Source organism: Hyla sarda, chromosome 6 (genome assembly GCF_029499605.1).
Source record: "Hyla sarda isolate aHylSar1 chromosome 6, aHylSar1.hap1, whole genome shotgun sequence".
NCBI classification, from domain to species: domain Eukaryota; kingdom Metazoa; phylum Chordata; class Amphibia; order Anura; family Hylidae; genus Hyla; species Hyla sarda.
In genome coordinates this window covers 281,114,392-281,129,354 of record NC_079194.1, presented here as the reverse complement: position 1 = coordinate 281,129,354, position 14,963 = coordinate 281,114,392, and the positions used below count along the sequence as shown (strand labels likewise).

Genomic DNA, 14,963 nt, shown 5'->3' with positions numbered 1-14,963 from the left:
AAGTTGGAAAAGGCATGCAGAGCACAATGGATTAGCGGTCCATCGATTTAACCCCTCGGCCACCTCATCTTTAAAAGGCAACCACTCCAGGTGAGACATTCTGACAACATGATCAACAAGTCTTTGGCTGCATTTTCATTGAAGGTCACATATTAAGCACTGGCTGAGTGGACCGTAACTCAAAAAATGCAAGCTGCAACTGCTCCGTCAATACACAGCATTTTGTAGACATTTCAATCATTGCATAGCAATTCCCATTTTTGGACTTTTAGGCTTGGCTTGGCTTGGCTTGGCTTGGCGCTGTGGCTTAGTTGGTTAAAGTGCCTGTATTGTGAACAGGAGATCCTGAGTTCAAATCTCAGCAGTGCCTTTCTTTCTTTGCAATTTTGAGTTTTCATACTAAGAAGTGACTTCAAACTTGTCTATCCCAAAGTCCTAAGAATGTCCGAGCAAAGTCAAAAATATGGATGCTGGCTAAACACCCAAAAGAAAGAAATGTAATCATCTTCTTTATAGGATAGCATTAAGCACCATGCAAGAGAAATGGAAAAACAATGCAGGATTACTAATGCCTGGTTGACAGGTCACATGAGGCACCTTTCTGAATCGAAAATAGAAAACTGCCATGGTGGGAGAATCCACTGCATATGCTGACAATAAAGAATCTACTAGGCAAGTTGAAAAGGCGTAAAAAGTAGAAGAAACCAACAAGAATCGGATTTGAACCGATGCATGCAGAGCATAATGGATTAGCCATCCATCGCCTTAACCACTCGGCCACCTCATCTACATACAATCCTACCTCCAGGTGATAGATTCTGAGAACAGGGTAAAAAGTTTTTTGCTGCATTTTTATTGAAGGTCACAGATCAGGCACTGGCTGAGGGGACCGTAACTCCAAGTTGGTGAAAAAATGCAAGCTGCAAAAACTCCATCAATGAACAACATTTTGTAGAAATTTAAATCATTGCGTAAGAAATTCCCATTTTCTGGTCTTTCTGCTGGACTTAATGTGGCGCTGTGGCTTAGATGGTTAAAGCGCCTGTTTCGTAAACAGGAGATCCTGAGTTCAAATCTCAGCAGTGCCTTTTTTTTCCCTAAATTTTAAGCTTTTCATACCAAAAAGCAGATGTTCAATCCTATCTGACATCAATATTGTCCATCCCACAGCCCTAAGACAGTCCGAGCAAAGTCAAAAATATGGATGCTGGCTAAACACACAAAAGAAAGAAATGTCCTCATCTTCTTTATAGGATAGCATTAAGCACCATGCAAGAGGAATTGGAAAACAAGGCAGAATTTCTAAGGCCTGGTTGATAGGTCACGTAACGCACCCTTCTGGATTGGAAATAGAAAACTCCCATGCCTGCAAAGACAATAAAAAATCTTCAAAGCAAGATACCAAGTTGGAAAAATCATGCAGAGCACAATGGATTAGCGGTCCATCGACTTAACCCCTCGGCCACCTCGTCTTTAAAAGGCAACCCCTCCAGATGAGACATTCTGACGACATGATCAACAAGTCTTTGGCTGCATTTTCATTGAAGGTCACATATTAAGCACTGGCTGAGTGGACCGTAACTCAAAAAATGCAAACTGCAACTACTCCGTCAATACACAGCATTTTGTAGACATTTCAATCATTGCATAGCAATTCACATTTTCTGACTTTTAGAAATGGCTTGTCATGGCGCTGTGGCTTAGTTGGTTAAAGCGCTTGTTTTGTAAACAGGAGATCCTGAGTTCGAATCTCAGCAGTGCCTTTCTTTCTTTGCAATTTTGAGTTTTCATACCAAGAAGTGACTTCAAACTTGTCTATCCCAAAGTCCTAAGAATGTCCGAGCAAAGTCAAAAATATGGATGCTGGCTAAACACCCAAAAGAAAGAAATGTAATCATCTTCTTTATAGGATAGCATTAAGCACCATGCAAGAGAAATGGAAAAACAATGCAGGATTACTAATGCCTGGTTGACAGGTCACATGAGGCACCTTTCTGAATCGAAAATAGAAAACTGCCATGGTGGGAGCATCCACTGCATATGCTGACAATAAAGAATCTACTAGGCAAGTTGAAAAGGCCTAAAAATGAGAAGAAACCGACAAGAATGGGATTTGAACCGATGCATGCAGAGCATAATGGAGTAGCCGTCCATCGCCTTAACCACTCGGCCACCTCGTCTACATAAAATCCAACCTCCAGGTGATAGATTCTGAGAACAGGGTAAAAAGTTTTTTGCTGCAATTTTATTGAAGGTCACAGATCAGGCACTGGCTGAGGAGACCTTAACTCCAAGTTGGTGAAAAAATGCAAGCTGCAAAAACTCCATCAATGAACAACATTTTGTAGAAATTTGAATCATTGCGTAAGAAATTCCCATTTTCTGGCTTTTCTGCTGGACTTTTGGTGCTGTGGCTTAGTTGGTTAAAGCGCCTGTCTCGTAAACAGGAGATCCTGAGTTCAAATCACAGCAGTGCCTTTTTTTCCCTAAATTTTAAGCTTTTCATACCAAAAAGCAGATGTTCAATCCTATCTGACATCAATATTGTCCATCCCACAGCCCTAAGACAGTCCGAGCAAAGTCAAAAATATGGATGCTGGCTAAACACCCAAAAGAAAGAAATGTCCTCATCTTCTTTATAGGATAGCATTAAGCACCATGCAAGAGGAATTGGAAAACAAGGCAGGATTTCTAAGGCCTGGTTGATAGGTCACGTAACGCACCCTTCTGGATTGGAAATAGAAAACTACCATGCCTGCAAAGACAATAAAAAATCTTCAAAGCAAGATACCAAGTTGGAAAAGGCATGCAGAGCACAATGGATTAGCGGTCCATCGACTTAACCCCTCGGCCACCTCGTCTTTAAAAGGCAACCACTCCAGGTGAGACATTCTGACAACATGATCAACAAGTCTTTGGCTGCATTTTCATTGAAGGTCACATATTAAGCACTGGCTGAGTGGACCGTAACTCAAAAAATGCAAGCTGCAACTGCTCCGTCAATACACAGCATTTTGTAGACATTTTAATCATTGCATAGCAATTCCCATTTTCTGACTTTTAGGCATGGCTTGTCATGATGCTGTGGCTTAGTTGGTTAAAGCGTCTGTCTTGTAAACAGGAGATCCTGAGTTCGAATCTCAGCAGTGCCTTTCTTTCTTTGCAATTTTGAGCTTTTCATACCAAGAAGTGACTTCAAACTTGTCTATCCCAAAGTCCTAAGAATGTCCGAGCAAAGTCAAAAATATGGATGCTGGCTAAACGCCCAAAAGAAAGAAATGTCCTCATCTTCTTTATAGGATAGCATTAAGCACCACGCAAGAGAAATGGAAAAACAATGCAGGATTACTAATGCCTGGTTGATAGGTCACATGAGGCACCTTCCTGAATCGAAAATAGAAAACTGCCATGGTGGGAGCATCCACTGCATATGCTGACAATAAAGAATCTACAAGGCAAGTTGCAAAAAGAAGAAGAAACTGACGAGAATGGGATTGGAACCAATGCATGCAGAGCACAATGGATTAGCAGTCCATCGCCTTAACCACTCGGCCACCTCATCTACATAAGATCCTATCTCCAGGTGATAGAATTGAGAAGAGGGTCAAAAAGTTTTTTGCAGCATTTTTATTGAAGGTCACAGATCAGGCACTGGCTGAGGGGACCTTAAATCCAAGTTGGTGAAAAAATGCAAGCTATCTGGTTTGTCATGAGGCTGTGGCTTAGTTGGTTAAAGCGCGTGCCTTGTAAACAGGAGATCCTGAGTTGGAAATCTCAGCAGTGCCTTTCTTTCTTTGCCATTTTGAGCTTTTCATGTAAGAAAAATGGAAAAACAATGCAGGCTTACTAGTGCCTTTTTCCCCCCCCTAAATTTTAAGCTTTTCATACCAAAAAGCAGATGTTCAATCCTATCTGACATCAATATTGTCCATCCCACAGCCCTAAGACAGTCCGAGCAAAGTCAAAAATATGGATGCTGGCTAAACGCCCAAAAGAAAGAAATGTCCTCATCTTCTTTATAGGATAGCATTAAGCACCATGCAAGAGGAATTGGAAAACAAGGCAGGATTTCTAAGGCCTGGTTGATAGGTCACATAACGCACCCTTCTGGATTGGAAGTAGAAAACTCCCATGCCTGCAAAGACAATAAAAAATCTTCAAAGCAAGATACCAAGTTGGAAAAGGCATGCAGAGCACAATGGATTAGCGGTCCATCGACTTAACCCCTCGGCCACCTCGTCTTTAAAAGCTCCAACCACTCCAGGTGAGACATTCTGACAACATGATCAACAAGTCTTTGGCTGCATTTTCATTGAAGGTCACATATTAAGCACTGGCTGAGTGGACCATAACTCAAAAAATGCAAGCTGCAACTGCTCCGTCAATACACAGCATTTTCAATCATATGTGACTTCAAACTTGTCTATCCCACAGTCCTAAGAATGTCCGAGCAAAGTCAAAAACATGTATGCTGGCTGAATGCCCAAAAGAAGAAAATGTCCTCATCTTCTTTATTGGATAGCATTAAGCACCATGCAAGAGAAATGGAAAAACAATGCAGGATTACTAATGCCTTTTTGATAGGTCACATGAGGCACCTTTCTGAATCAAAAATAGAAAACTGCCATGATGAGAGCATCCACTGCATATGCTGACAATAAAGAATCTACAAGGCAAGTTGCAAAGTCGTAAAAAGTAGAAGAAACCAACAAGGATGGGATTTGAACTCATCCATGTAGAGCACAACAGATTAGCAGTCCATCGCCTTAACCACTCGGCCACCTTGTCTACATAAGCCCATACCTCCAGGTGATGGATTCTGAGAACAGGGTCAAAAAGTTTTTTGCTGCATTTTTATTGAAGGTCACAGATCAGGCACTGGCTGAGGGGACCTTAACTCCAAGTTGGTGAAAAAATGCAAGCTGCAACCACTCCATCAATGCACAACATTTTGTAGAAATTTGAATCATTGCGTAAGAAATTCCCATTTTCTGGTTTTTCTGCTGATCTTCACGTGGTGCTGTGGCTTAGTTGGTTAAAGCACCTGTCTAGTAAACAGGAGATCCTGAGTTCAAATCTCAGCAGTGCCTTTTTTTTCCCTCTAAATTTTAAGCTTTTCATACCAAAAAGAAGATGTTCAATCCTATCTGACATCAATATTGTCCATCCCACAGCCCTAAGACAGTCCAAGCAAAGTCAAAAATATGGATGCTGGCTAAACGGCCAAAAGAAAGAAATGTCCTCATCTTCTTTATAGGATAGCATTAAGCACCATGCAAGAGGAATTGGAAAACAAGGCAGGATTTCTAAGGCCTGGTTGATAGGTCACGTAACGCACCCTTCTGGATTGGAAATAGAAAACTCCCATGCCTGCAAAGACAATAAAAAATCTTCAAAGCAAGATACCAAGTTGGAAAAGGCATGCAGAGCACAATGGATTAGCGGTTTATCGACTTAACCCTTCGGCCACCTCGTCTTTAAAAGGCAACCACTCCAGGTGAGACATTCTGACCACATGATCAACAAGTCTTTGGCTGCATTTTCACTGAAGGTCACATATTAAGCACTGGCTGAGTGGACCGTAACTAAAAAAAATGCAAGCTGCAACTGCTCCGTCAATACACAGCATTTTGTAGACATTTTAATCATTGCATAGCAATTCCCATTTTCTGACTTTTAGGCATGGTTTGTCATGGTGCTGTGGTTTAGTTGGTTAAAGTACCTGTCTTGTAAACAGGAGATCCTGAGTTCGAATCTCAGCAGTGCCTTTCTTTCTTTGCAATTTTGAGCTTTTCATGCCAAGAAGTAGACGTTCAATCATATGTGACTTCAAACTTGTCTATCCCACAGTCCTAAGAATGTCCGAGCAAAGTCAAAAATATGTATGCTGGCTGAATGCCCAAAAGAAGGAAATGTCCTCATCTTCTTTATTGGATAGCATTAAGCACCATGCAAGAGGAATTGAAAAACAAGGCAGGATTTCTAAGGCCTGGTTGATAGGTCACGTAATGCACCCTTCTGGATTGGAAATAGAAATACACAGCATTTTGTAAACCTTTTAATTAGAATTTTAAAAAATTTGATTCGGAATTTTCCCGAAAAGTATGTTTCGATCTGAATTTGTTCGCGGCGAATCAATATTAAAAAAAGGCTATTTCTAGCCTACATACAGCCTCTATAAGGGTATAGAACACTTTGCTGTGTCCTAAAACGCATATGGAGTGTGCTGCGGTAGTGAAATAATACTGTTATTCAAAATAGCATGTATATTATCGGCATCGCTCTTAGAATCCCTGCCGCACAGCAGCACAATGACAGAGCCTGGTGGTGGCATCAGTTTCAGGAGACCATATAGTGACTGAATGACATAGCGTGCAGGTGTTGGCAGCATGAGGACACCATATAGTGGATGAATGGCACAGCGTGGAAGTGTTGGCAGCATGAGGACACCATATAGTGGATGAATGGCACAGCGTGGAGGTGTTGGCAGCTTGAGGACACCATATAGTGGCTGAATGGCACAGCGTGGAGTTGGCTGATGCACTAGTACACTACACACTAGGGCTTCACAATCCCCCCCCCCCCCAAAAAAAAAACAACACAATATATGACATTTTTGACAAAGATTTCTCATAGGTAGCACCCGCTATCCAAAAATGAGAAATTTCCAGACCCAGGCCCCACCTCTGCGGCATCAGGAACCCATATATTGCCTGAAGGACACAGCCTGGAGTTGGCTGATGCACCAGTACACACCCGGGCTTCACAATCCCCTCCAAAAAACAACAACATTTTAGAAATTTTTTAAAGAAATACCTTTGTGTAAGAACAAGCGCATATCCAACAGTTCACAAGACTCTATAATGCAGGACAATGGACCACCCAAAGACATTCTTCTCAAAAATAATAAACCAAACAATGTTTGAATTTTTTTTTACAAAAACTAATTCAATATGTGTGTAAGCGCATCTGTCTCCAAAAGATCAGATCACCAAAGGACTTTTTTCGCCCAAAATGATGAAGCAGAGTTAATCCCTGTCCGTATTTTTATTTATTTTTTTAATTTTCATTAAAAAATCACACGCAAAAAGCGTTCCATTGTGTAACGATTAGCATTCTGGAAAATTCAATTTTATTACCGATAGCACCCGTAATCCAAAAATTTTAAATTCCCAGACCCAGGCCCCACCTCTGCGGCATCAGGAACCCATAGATTGCCTGAAAGACACAGCCTGGAGTTGGCTGATGCACGAGTACACACCCGGGCTTCACAATCCACCCCAAAAAAACGCAACATTTTATTGAAATTGTCAGACAAAATACCTGTTTTTTTTTTTAAAACAAGCGCATATACAGCAATTCAGAAGACTATAATGCAGGACGGTGGACCACCAAAAGACATTCTTCTCGAAAATAATAAACCACACAATGTTTGAAATTTGGTTAAAAAATGATTACATGTGTGTAAGCGCATCTGTCTCCAAAAGATCAGATCACAAAAGGATTCTAATCGCCAAAAATGATTAAGCAGAGTTAATCCCTCTCCATATATATATATATATTTTTTTTTTTTTCATTAAAAAATCACACGCAACAAGCTTTCCGTTGTGTAACGGTTAGCATTCTGCAAAATAAAATTTTATTACTGATAAAATTATCAGTAAATTTAACAATAACACTACCCAAGAGTGTTTAATGACCCCATACATTGCACCAGGAGCAGTCAGGAGTAGGCCTCAGCAGTACCCAAGAGGCTTTAATAACCCCTTACCTTGCCCGATCAATTGCGAGATCGAGCAATAACAGGTGTGTTATGGCCTCAGATGTCCTGGGCCGCCCTAGCGCTCCACTGAACGGATTAGCGTGTCTCTATCTTTCAAGGACAGGTGCGTGTTGCATGCTGAAACCTGTTCTTGATAGGGATTGCAATTATTTAACCTTAAAACGAGGAATTACCAGTAAGTGAGGGTCATAAGCTGGCGTTAATTAAGTCCCTGCCCTTTGTACACACCGCCCGTCACTATAAGCGATTGGATTAGTTAGTGAGTTGGTTAGTGAGGTCCTCGGATCGGCCCTGGCGGGGTAGGAGAAGGCCCTGGGAGAGCGCCGAGAATTTAACGATCATTGTTGAAATTTGCATTAAGCATGTATTTAGCTACTGCTAAACATCCAAAAATTTAAGGCCCAAGGCCAGAGGCACCAGGGAGGCAAGTAGTTCCTGAAAGACACAGAATGAGTCTGGAGCATGCATTTGCAGTACCCAAGAGGTTTTCATAACCCCTTACATTTAAAGATCAATGTTTACATTTGCATTAAGCCTGTATTTAGCTACTGCTAAACTTCAAAAAATTATAGGCCCAAGGCCTGAGGCACCAGGGAGGCAAGTAGTTTGTGAAAGACACAGAATGAGTCTGGAGCAGTCATTCGCAGTACCCAAGAGGGTTTCATAACCCCTTACATTTAAAGATCAATGTTGACATTTGCATTAAGCATGTATTTAGCTACTGCTAAACTTCAAAAAATTATAGGCCCAAGGCCAGAAGCATCAGTTTTCCCCATATTAGGAGCATAGTTGTCCCCCAGATTCGGCAGCATACATGTCCCCCAGATTAGGAGCATAGTTGTCCCCCAGATAAGGAGCATAGTTGTCGACCAGATTAGGCAGCATAGATGTCACCCAGATTAGGCAGCATACATGTCCCCCAGATTAGGAGCATAGTTGTCCCCCAGATAAGGAGCATAGTTGTCCCCCAGATTAGGCAGCAAAGATGTCCCCCAGATTAGGAGCATACTTGTCCCCCAGAGTAGGCAGCATAGATGTCCCCCGGATTAGGAGCATACTTGTCCCCCAGATTAGACAGCATAGATGTCCCCCAGATTAGGCAGCATAGATGTCCCCCAGATTAGGCAGCATAGATGTCCCCCAGATTAGGCAGCATAGATGTCCCCCAGATTAGGAGCATAGTTGTCCCCCAGATTAGGCAGCATAGATGTCCCCCAGAGTAGGCAGCATAGATGTCCCCCAGATTAGGAGCATACTTGTCCCCCAGAGTAGGCAGCATAGATGTCACCCAGAGTAGGCAGCATAGATGTCCCCCAGATTAGGAGCATACTTTTCCCACAGAGTAGGCAGTATAGATGTCCCCCAGATGAGGAGCATACTTGTCCCCCAGATTAGGCAGCATAGATGTCCACCAGAATAGGCAGCATAGATGTCACCCAGATTAGGCAGCATAGGTATCCCCAAGATTAGGCAGCATAGCTGTCCCCCAGATTAGGAGCATAGTTGTCCCCCAGATTAGGCAGCATAGATGTCACCCATATTAGGCAGCATAGATGTCCCCCAGATTAGGGGCATACTTGTCCCCAGAGTAGGCAGCATAGATGTCCCCCAGATTAGGAGCATACTTGTCCCCCAGAGTAGGCAGCATAGATGTCCCCCAGATTAGGAGCATACTTGTCCCCCAGATAAGGCAGCATAGATGTCACCCAGATTAGGCAACATAGATGTCCTCCAGATTAGGCAGCATAGATGTCCTCCAGATTAGGCAGCATAGATGTCCCCCAGATTAGGAGCATAGTTGTCCCCGAGATTAGGCAACATAGATGTCACCCAGATTAGGCAGCATAGATGTCCCCCAGATTATGAGCATACTTGTCCCCCAGATTAGGCAGCATAGATGTCTACCAGATTAGGAGTTTAGTTGTCCCCCAGATTAGGCAGCATAGATGTCCCCAAGATTAGGCAGCATAGATGTCCCCCAGATTAGGCAGCATAGATGTCACCCAGATTAGGCAGCATAGATGTCACTCAGACTAGGCAGCATAGATGTCCCCCAGATTAGGTAGCATAGATGTGCCCCAGATTAGGATCTTAGTTGTCCCCCAGATTAGACAGCATAGATGTCCACCAGATAAAGAGCATAGTTGTCCCCCAGATTAGGCAACATAGAGGCCACCCAGATTAGGCAGCATAGATGTCCCCCAGATTAGGCACCATAGATGTCCCCCAGATTAGGAGCATAGCTGTCCCCCAGATTAGGCAGCATAGATGTCCCCCAGATTAGGAGCATAGTTGTCCCCCAGATTAGGAGCATAGATGTCATACAGATTAGGCAGCATAGATGTCCCCCAGATTAGGAGCATACTTGTCCCCCAGAGTAGGCAGCATAGATGTGCCCCAGATTAGGCAGCATAGATGTCCACCAGATTAGGAGCTTAGTTGTCCCCCAGATTAGACAGCATAGATGTCCACCAGATAAAGAGCATAGTTGTCCCCCAGATTAGGCAACATAGAGGTCACCCAGATTAGGCAGCATAGATGTCCCCCAGATTAGGCAGCATAGATGTCCCCCAGATTAGGAGCATAGCTGTCAGCCAGATTAGGCAGCATAGTTGTCCCCCAATCAACGCGGGCCGGTCATAGCCAATCAAAGGGCCGTATGTGGCAAGCGGGCCGTACAATTCCCAGGTCTGCCCCAGAGGGTTTCATAACCAACCACAATAGAGAACATTTTGTTGTAGGAGCATGGTCAATCTACTTAGACCCATCTGTCATTGGTGGCTGGAAATCCTGGCTGATCCATCCCTGATTCATCTTGACAAACGTCAGTCTCTCCACATTTTTATTGGACAGACGAGTTCGCCTTGGGGTGACTATGGCCTCAGCCGCACTAAACACCCGCTCTGATGGCACACTACTGGCCGGGCAGGACAGCTTTTCCAGGGCAAACTCCGCTATTTGCAGCCATAAATCGAGTTTGGCTGCCCAGAAGTCCAGCGGATCTTCAACGGTTGTTGGCAGGGTCATGTCGAGGTAAGCCACCACCTGCTGGTTCAGGTCCTGCTCCATGTCCACCTGCTGCTGATGAGTAGCTTCACTATGCGGCTGAAGGAAGCTACTCATCAACGACTGTAGACTCAGGCTGCTTCTGATTGAGCCGGTACTGCTCCTGCCACCCCTCCCCAACAGCCGTGGCAGTGGAAGGTGAGCGCAGAGGGCCCCCCGAGTCAGACCTGGGAGTGGATGGACCATGTGGCCGATAGGCATCGGCCAACCGACTACGTAGAAGCTCCCTGTAGTAGGTCAGTTTGTCCTCCCTCTCATTGGGTGTAAAAAAGGCCCCCATTCTGGGCCGGTAGCGAGGGTCTAATAAGGTGGAGATCCAGAAGTCATCGCGCTGACCAATTTTGACAATTCGGGGGTCACTACGTAAGCAACTCAGCATGCATATTGCCATTTGTGACAGTGACTTGCTGGGACTACCTGCCTCCATCTCCACTGCATACTGCCACGGTGTGTCTGGGTCCTCTGTCTCGCCTCCCTCGTAATAACCCTCCAGCTCCTCTGGCTGCTCCTGCTCCTCCTCTCCTGTCCAATGACCAGAAACACTGGCCATCTCATCCCCCGTAAACTGTGCTCCGCTCTGCCCCTCATTATCCTCCTCTAGTTCATCCCCCACAGGACTCATGTAGCCTTCTGATGTAGGTGCAAGTCTCCATTGCCGTGACCAGCCATGTTTTCAATCATTTTTTGGAGTAAATGTAGGAGTGGAATTACGTCGTTCATGGCATAATTAGAGCGACTAACAAAAAATGTGGCTTCCTCAAAGGGCCTCAGCAAACGGCAGGTGTCACGTACGAGCTGCCACTCGTTCACATTGAAGTTACACAGGGGTGTACTCCTATCTGCTTGTATCATCAAAAAATCCGTGATGGCTTTTCTTTGTTCGTATAGTCTGTCCAACATATGGAAGGTGGAATTCCAATGCGTGGCAACGTCACAAATGAGACTATGTTGTGGGATACCGTTCTGACGCTGCAGCTCAAGCAAAGTGTGCTTGGCGGTGTACGAGTGGCTGAAGTGCATGCACAGTTTCCTTGCCATTGTCAGGAAGTCTTGCAAATGGGGTGAAGACTTGATGAATTTCTTCACAACCAGATTCAACACGTGTGCCTTGCAGGGTGAATGGTTCACACTTCCTTGTCGCATCATGGCCACAATGTTCTTCCCAGTGTTGGTCACCATGGTTCCCATTTCCAGTTTTCGTGGAGTAAGCCATACTCAGATTTCTTCCCTAATGAATTTTAGCAGTTCCTCCCTGTGTGACTCCGTTCGCCAAGGCACACCATGTGAAGGACGGCTTGACACCGCTGTGCCCTACACACGTGGTACGATGAAGGGCCACCGAGATTTGGACGTGCAGTGGAGGCCAAGGACACGGGGGAGGAGGAGGAGGCGCACACTGTAAAAGGACCAACTGCCTGGGAGCGAGAGCGTGGAGGAGGAAGCGGTGTGACCTGTCCAAGTTGCTGTTGTGGCTGTGCAGGAACAACATTTACGCAGTGGGCCGTAAAAGACATGTATTGTCCCTGCCCGTAGTTACAGCTCCACACGTCGGCGATGTCGTGCACTTTTGAACACACCGACAGGCTCAAGGACTGGCCCACCTTCTCTTGTACAAACTTATGCAGGGCTGGTACTGCCTTATTCGCAAAGAAATGACGGCTTGGGACTCTCCACCTCAGCTCGGCACAAGCCATCAATTCCCTGAAAGCTGCAGAGTCCACCAGTTGGAAAGGGAGGGATTGCAACACCAGCAACTTGAACAGGAGCACATTCAACTTCTGAGCCGTTGGATGAGTGGGCGCATACTGTTGTCTCTTGGACATGGCTTCGCCGATTGATTGTTGGCAGAATGGCTGACTATGAGCGGAAGAAGCAGGAGCACAAGGAGGGTTTGACACAATGCTCCCTTCGGCTGAGGTGGTGGAGCCTTGGCTGGATGACGGAGGGAGCGGATGGCCACTGGGTGATGCGGCAGGCTGGATCACTACATCGGAGCCACGGTTATCCCAGGCCGCTTTATGGTGGCGAATCATGTGTTGACGCAAGGCCGTGGTGCCGAGATTGGGACTCTGGCCACGCTTCACTTTCTGCCGATAGATTTTGCATGTGACTACGCTAAGGTCTTTATGAAGAACAACCACACCGCAGAGTAGCTGATTTTCCCACCCGCAGTCCGCACTATTTCACGGCTATTGGCGCCGTCTCCAGGAACCCCTGTTCCACTACCTCCCTGAATGGTAGCTTGCCGCGAAGCAGGTGGTCTCCCCCTGGCACGTTTGGCTCCTGAATTTCCACTACTGCCACCACCACGCTGATTGCCAACCGTGCTACAGCCTTGCTGCCTCATAGACAAAGAGCAAATCTCTTCTTCTGATGATGATGAAGCCCCGGCTTCTGCACCCGGCTCTCAATTGCGATCGGCTTCATCATCATCAAAAGATGTGTGCACGTCACTGATGTCTTCCTCGTATTCCACATCAGTGTCTGCCTCAGGACCCTGAACAATTGAAACACCGCCTCCCACATCACTCTCCGCATCACTACTTGCCCGCCTTGCGGAGCAAGCGACGCATGTCTTCTGACATTCTTGGCTGCCCATTAGCTGCTGACTGTCCTCTATTACATCGTCCTCACTAAATAGTGGCGCTGAACCCAAAGCTTGAGATACTTCTTTGGGAGAGGGAACAGCATAGGACAAAGGCAATGGGATTACAGGGACTGCTCCCGGGCCATGCCAACTGAGAGTTGTGCCTGAGGAACCCACCGATTCTTGACTGGGATTGGCAGATGTCGCTTGTGATGATGGGGATGAGTGTGCAAACCAATTGACGAGGAGAGATGGGTTAACGACACGACCGCTGGGTGTTAACGGGAGCTCAGGCCTATTGCTGCGACTCCTGCTGCCACTCGACCCAATTCTGCTGCCAACTCTGCCAGACGTATGTAGGCCTCTGCCCCTTCTCTGTGCACGTCCTGGCACTTCCCTGCCTGACATACTTAATGTGTTTATGAGGGTATAGAACAGCAGCAGGCGATTACTTACAGCTGTCCTTTCAAAGTATATAGGCCCTAGACAGAATAACAGTTACTAAATAGTACACTCCTTTGTTGTATGTATGCCCTTTGCAATGATGAGCGCACTGGTATGCATATTTCTACGCAGAAAAAACACTTTTTTTTTTAAATACACCAGCAGGTGTATACTAATGTGTGGAATAGCACTAAATTTAGCACAGAGACAGAATAACAGGTAGTTAATAGTACACTACTTGGTTCTATGTATGCCCTTTGCAATGATGAGCGCACTGTTAAGCGTATTTATACGCAGAAAAAAACTTTTTTTTTGTTGTATACACCAGCCGGTGTATACTAATGTGTGGAATAGCACTGAATTTAGCACAGAGACAGAAATACAGGTACTAAATAGTACACTACTTGGTTGTATGTATGCCCTTTGCAATGATAAGCGCACTGTTAAGCGTATTTTTACACAGAAAAAATTTTTTTTTTCTTTAATACACCGGCAGGTGTATAACGTGTGGTATAACACAGAGATCGAAAAAAAAAGTGGCATATGGTACGCTATTTGCTTGTATGTAGGCCCTTTGAAATGATAAGGGCACTGTTAAGCATATTTGTACCCAGGAAAAACTTTTTTTTTCTTTAATACACCGGCAGGTGTATAACGTGTGGTATAACACTTAATTTAGCACAGAGACAGAAAAAAAAAAAAAAAAAAAAAAAAAAAAAAAAAAAAAAAAGGACCGTATATACTCGAGTATAAGCCGACCCGAGTATAAGCAGAGGCCCCTAATTTCAGCCCAAAATCCCAGGAAAAGTTATTGACTCGAGTATAAGCCTAGGGTGGGAAATACATCATCCCCCCCTGTCATCATCCAGACCCCCGTCATTAACATCCTCATCATCATCACCGCCTGTCATCATCCAGACGCTCATCATCATCACCTGTCATCATCCCCTTGTCATCATCCCACACCCCCCCCTTCATCATCCCCTTGTCATCATCCCCACCCCCCTTCATCATCCCCTTGTAATCATCCCACCCCCCCCCCCCTTCATCATCCCCTTGTCATCATCCCCACCCCCCCTTCAT

The 14,963-nt window shown here is 45.0% G+C and overlaps 7 non-coding genes across 7 annotated transcripts; all 7 read left to right on the top strand.

Annotated features, from left to right (window-relative positions):
• The first annotated feature begins 296 nt into the window (after nt 1-296).
• Nucleotides 297-370, top strand: TRNAT-UGU (transfer RNA threonine (anticodon UGU)). Its single transcript has one exon. It is a non-coding gene; the product is annotated as a tRNA-Thr (tRNA).
• A 644-nt stretch (nt 371-1,014) lies between these two features.
• TRNAT-CGU (transfer RNA threonine (anticodon CGU)) lies at nt 1,015-1,088 on the top strand. The gene has a single exon. It is a non-coding gene; the product is annotated as a tRNA-Thr (tRNA).
• Nucleotides 1,089-1,689: 601 nt separating this feature from the next.
• TRNAT-UGU (transfer RNA threonine (anticodon UGU)) lies at nt 1,690-1,763 on the top strand. Its single transcript has one exon. It is a non-coding gene; the product is annotated as a tRNA-Thr (tRNA).
• A 641-nt stretch (nt 1,764-2,404) lies between these two features.
• On the top strand, nt 2,405-2,478 carry TRNAT-CGU (transfer RNA threonine (anticodon CGU)). Its single transcript has one exon. It is a non-coding gene; the product is annotated as a tRNA-Thr (tRNA).
• Nucleotides 2,479-3,078: 600 nt separating this feature from the next.
• TRNAT-UGU (transfer RNA threonine (anticodon UGU)) lies at nt 3,079-3,152 on the top strand. Its single transcript has one exon. It is a non-coding gene; the product is annotated as a tRNA-Thr (tRNA).
• A 1,864-nt stretch (nt 3,153-5,016) lies between these two features.
• Nucleotides 5,017-5,090, top strand: TRNAT-AGU (transfer RNA threonine (anticodon AGU)). The gene has a single exon. It is a non-coding gene; the product is annotated as a tRNA-Thr (tRNA).
• Nucleotides 5,091-5,694: 604 nt separating this feature from the next.
• On the top strand, nt 5,695-5,768 carry TRNAT-UGU (transfer RNA threonine (anticodon UGU)). The gene has a single exon. It is a non-coding gene; the product is annotated as a tRNA-Thr (tRNA).
• The last annotated feature ends 9,195 nt before the right edge of the window (nt 5,769-14,963 follow it).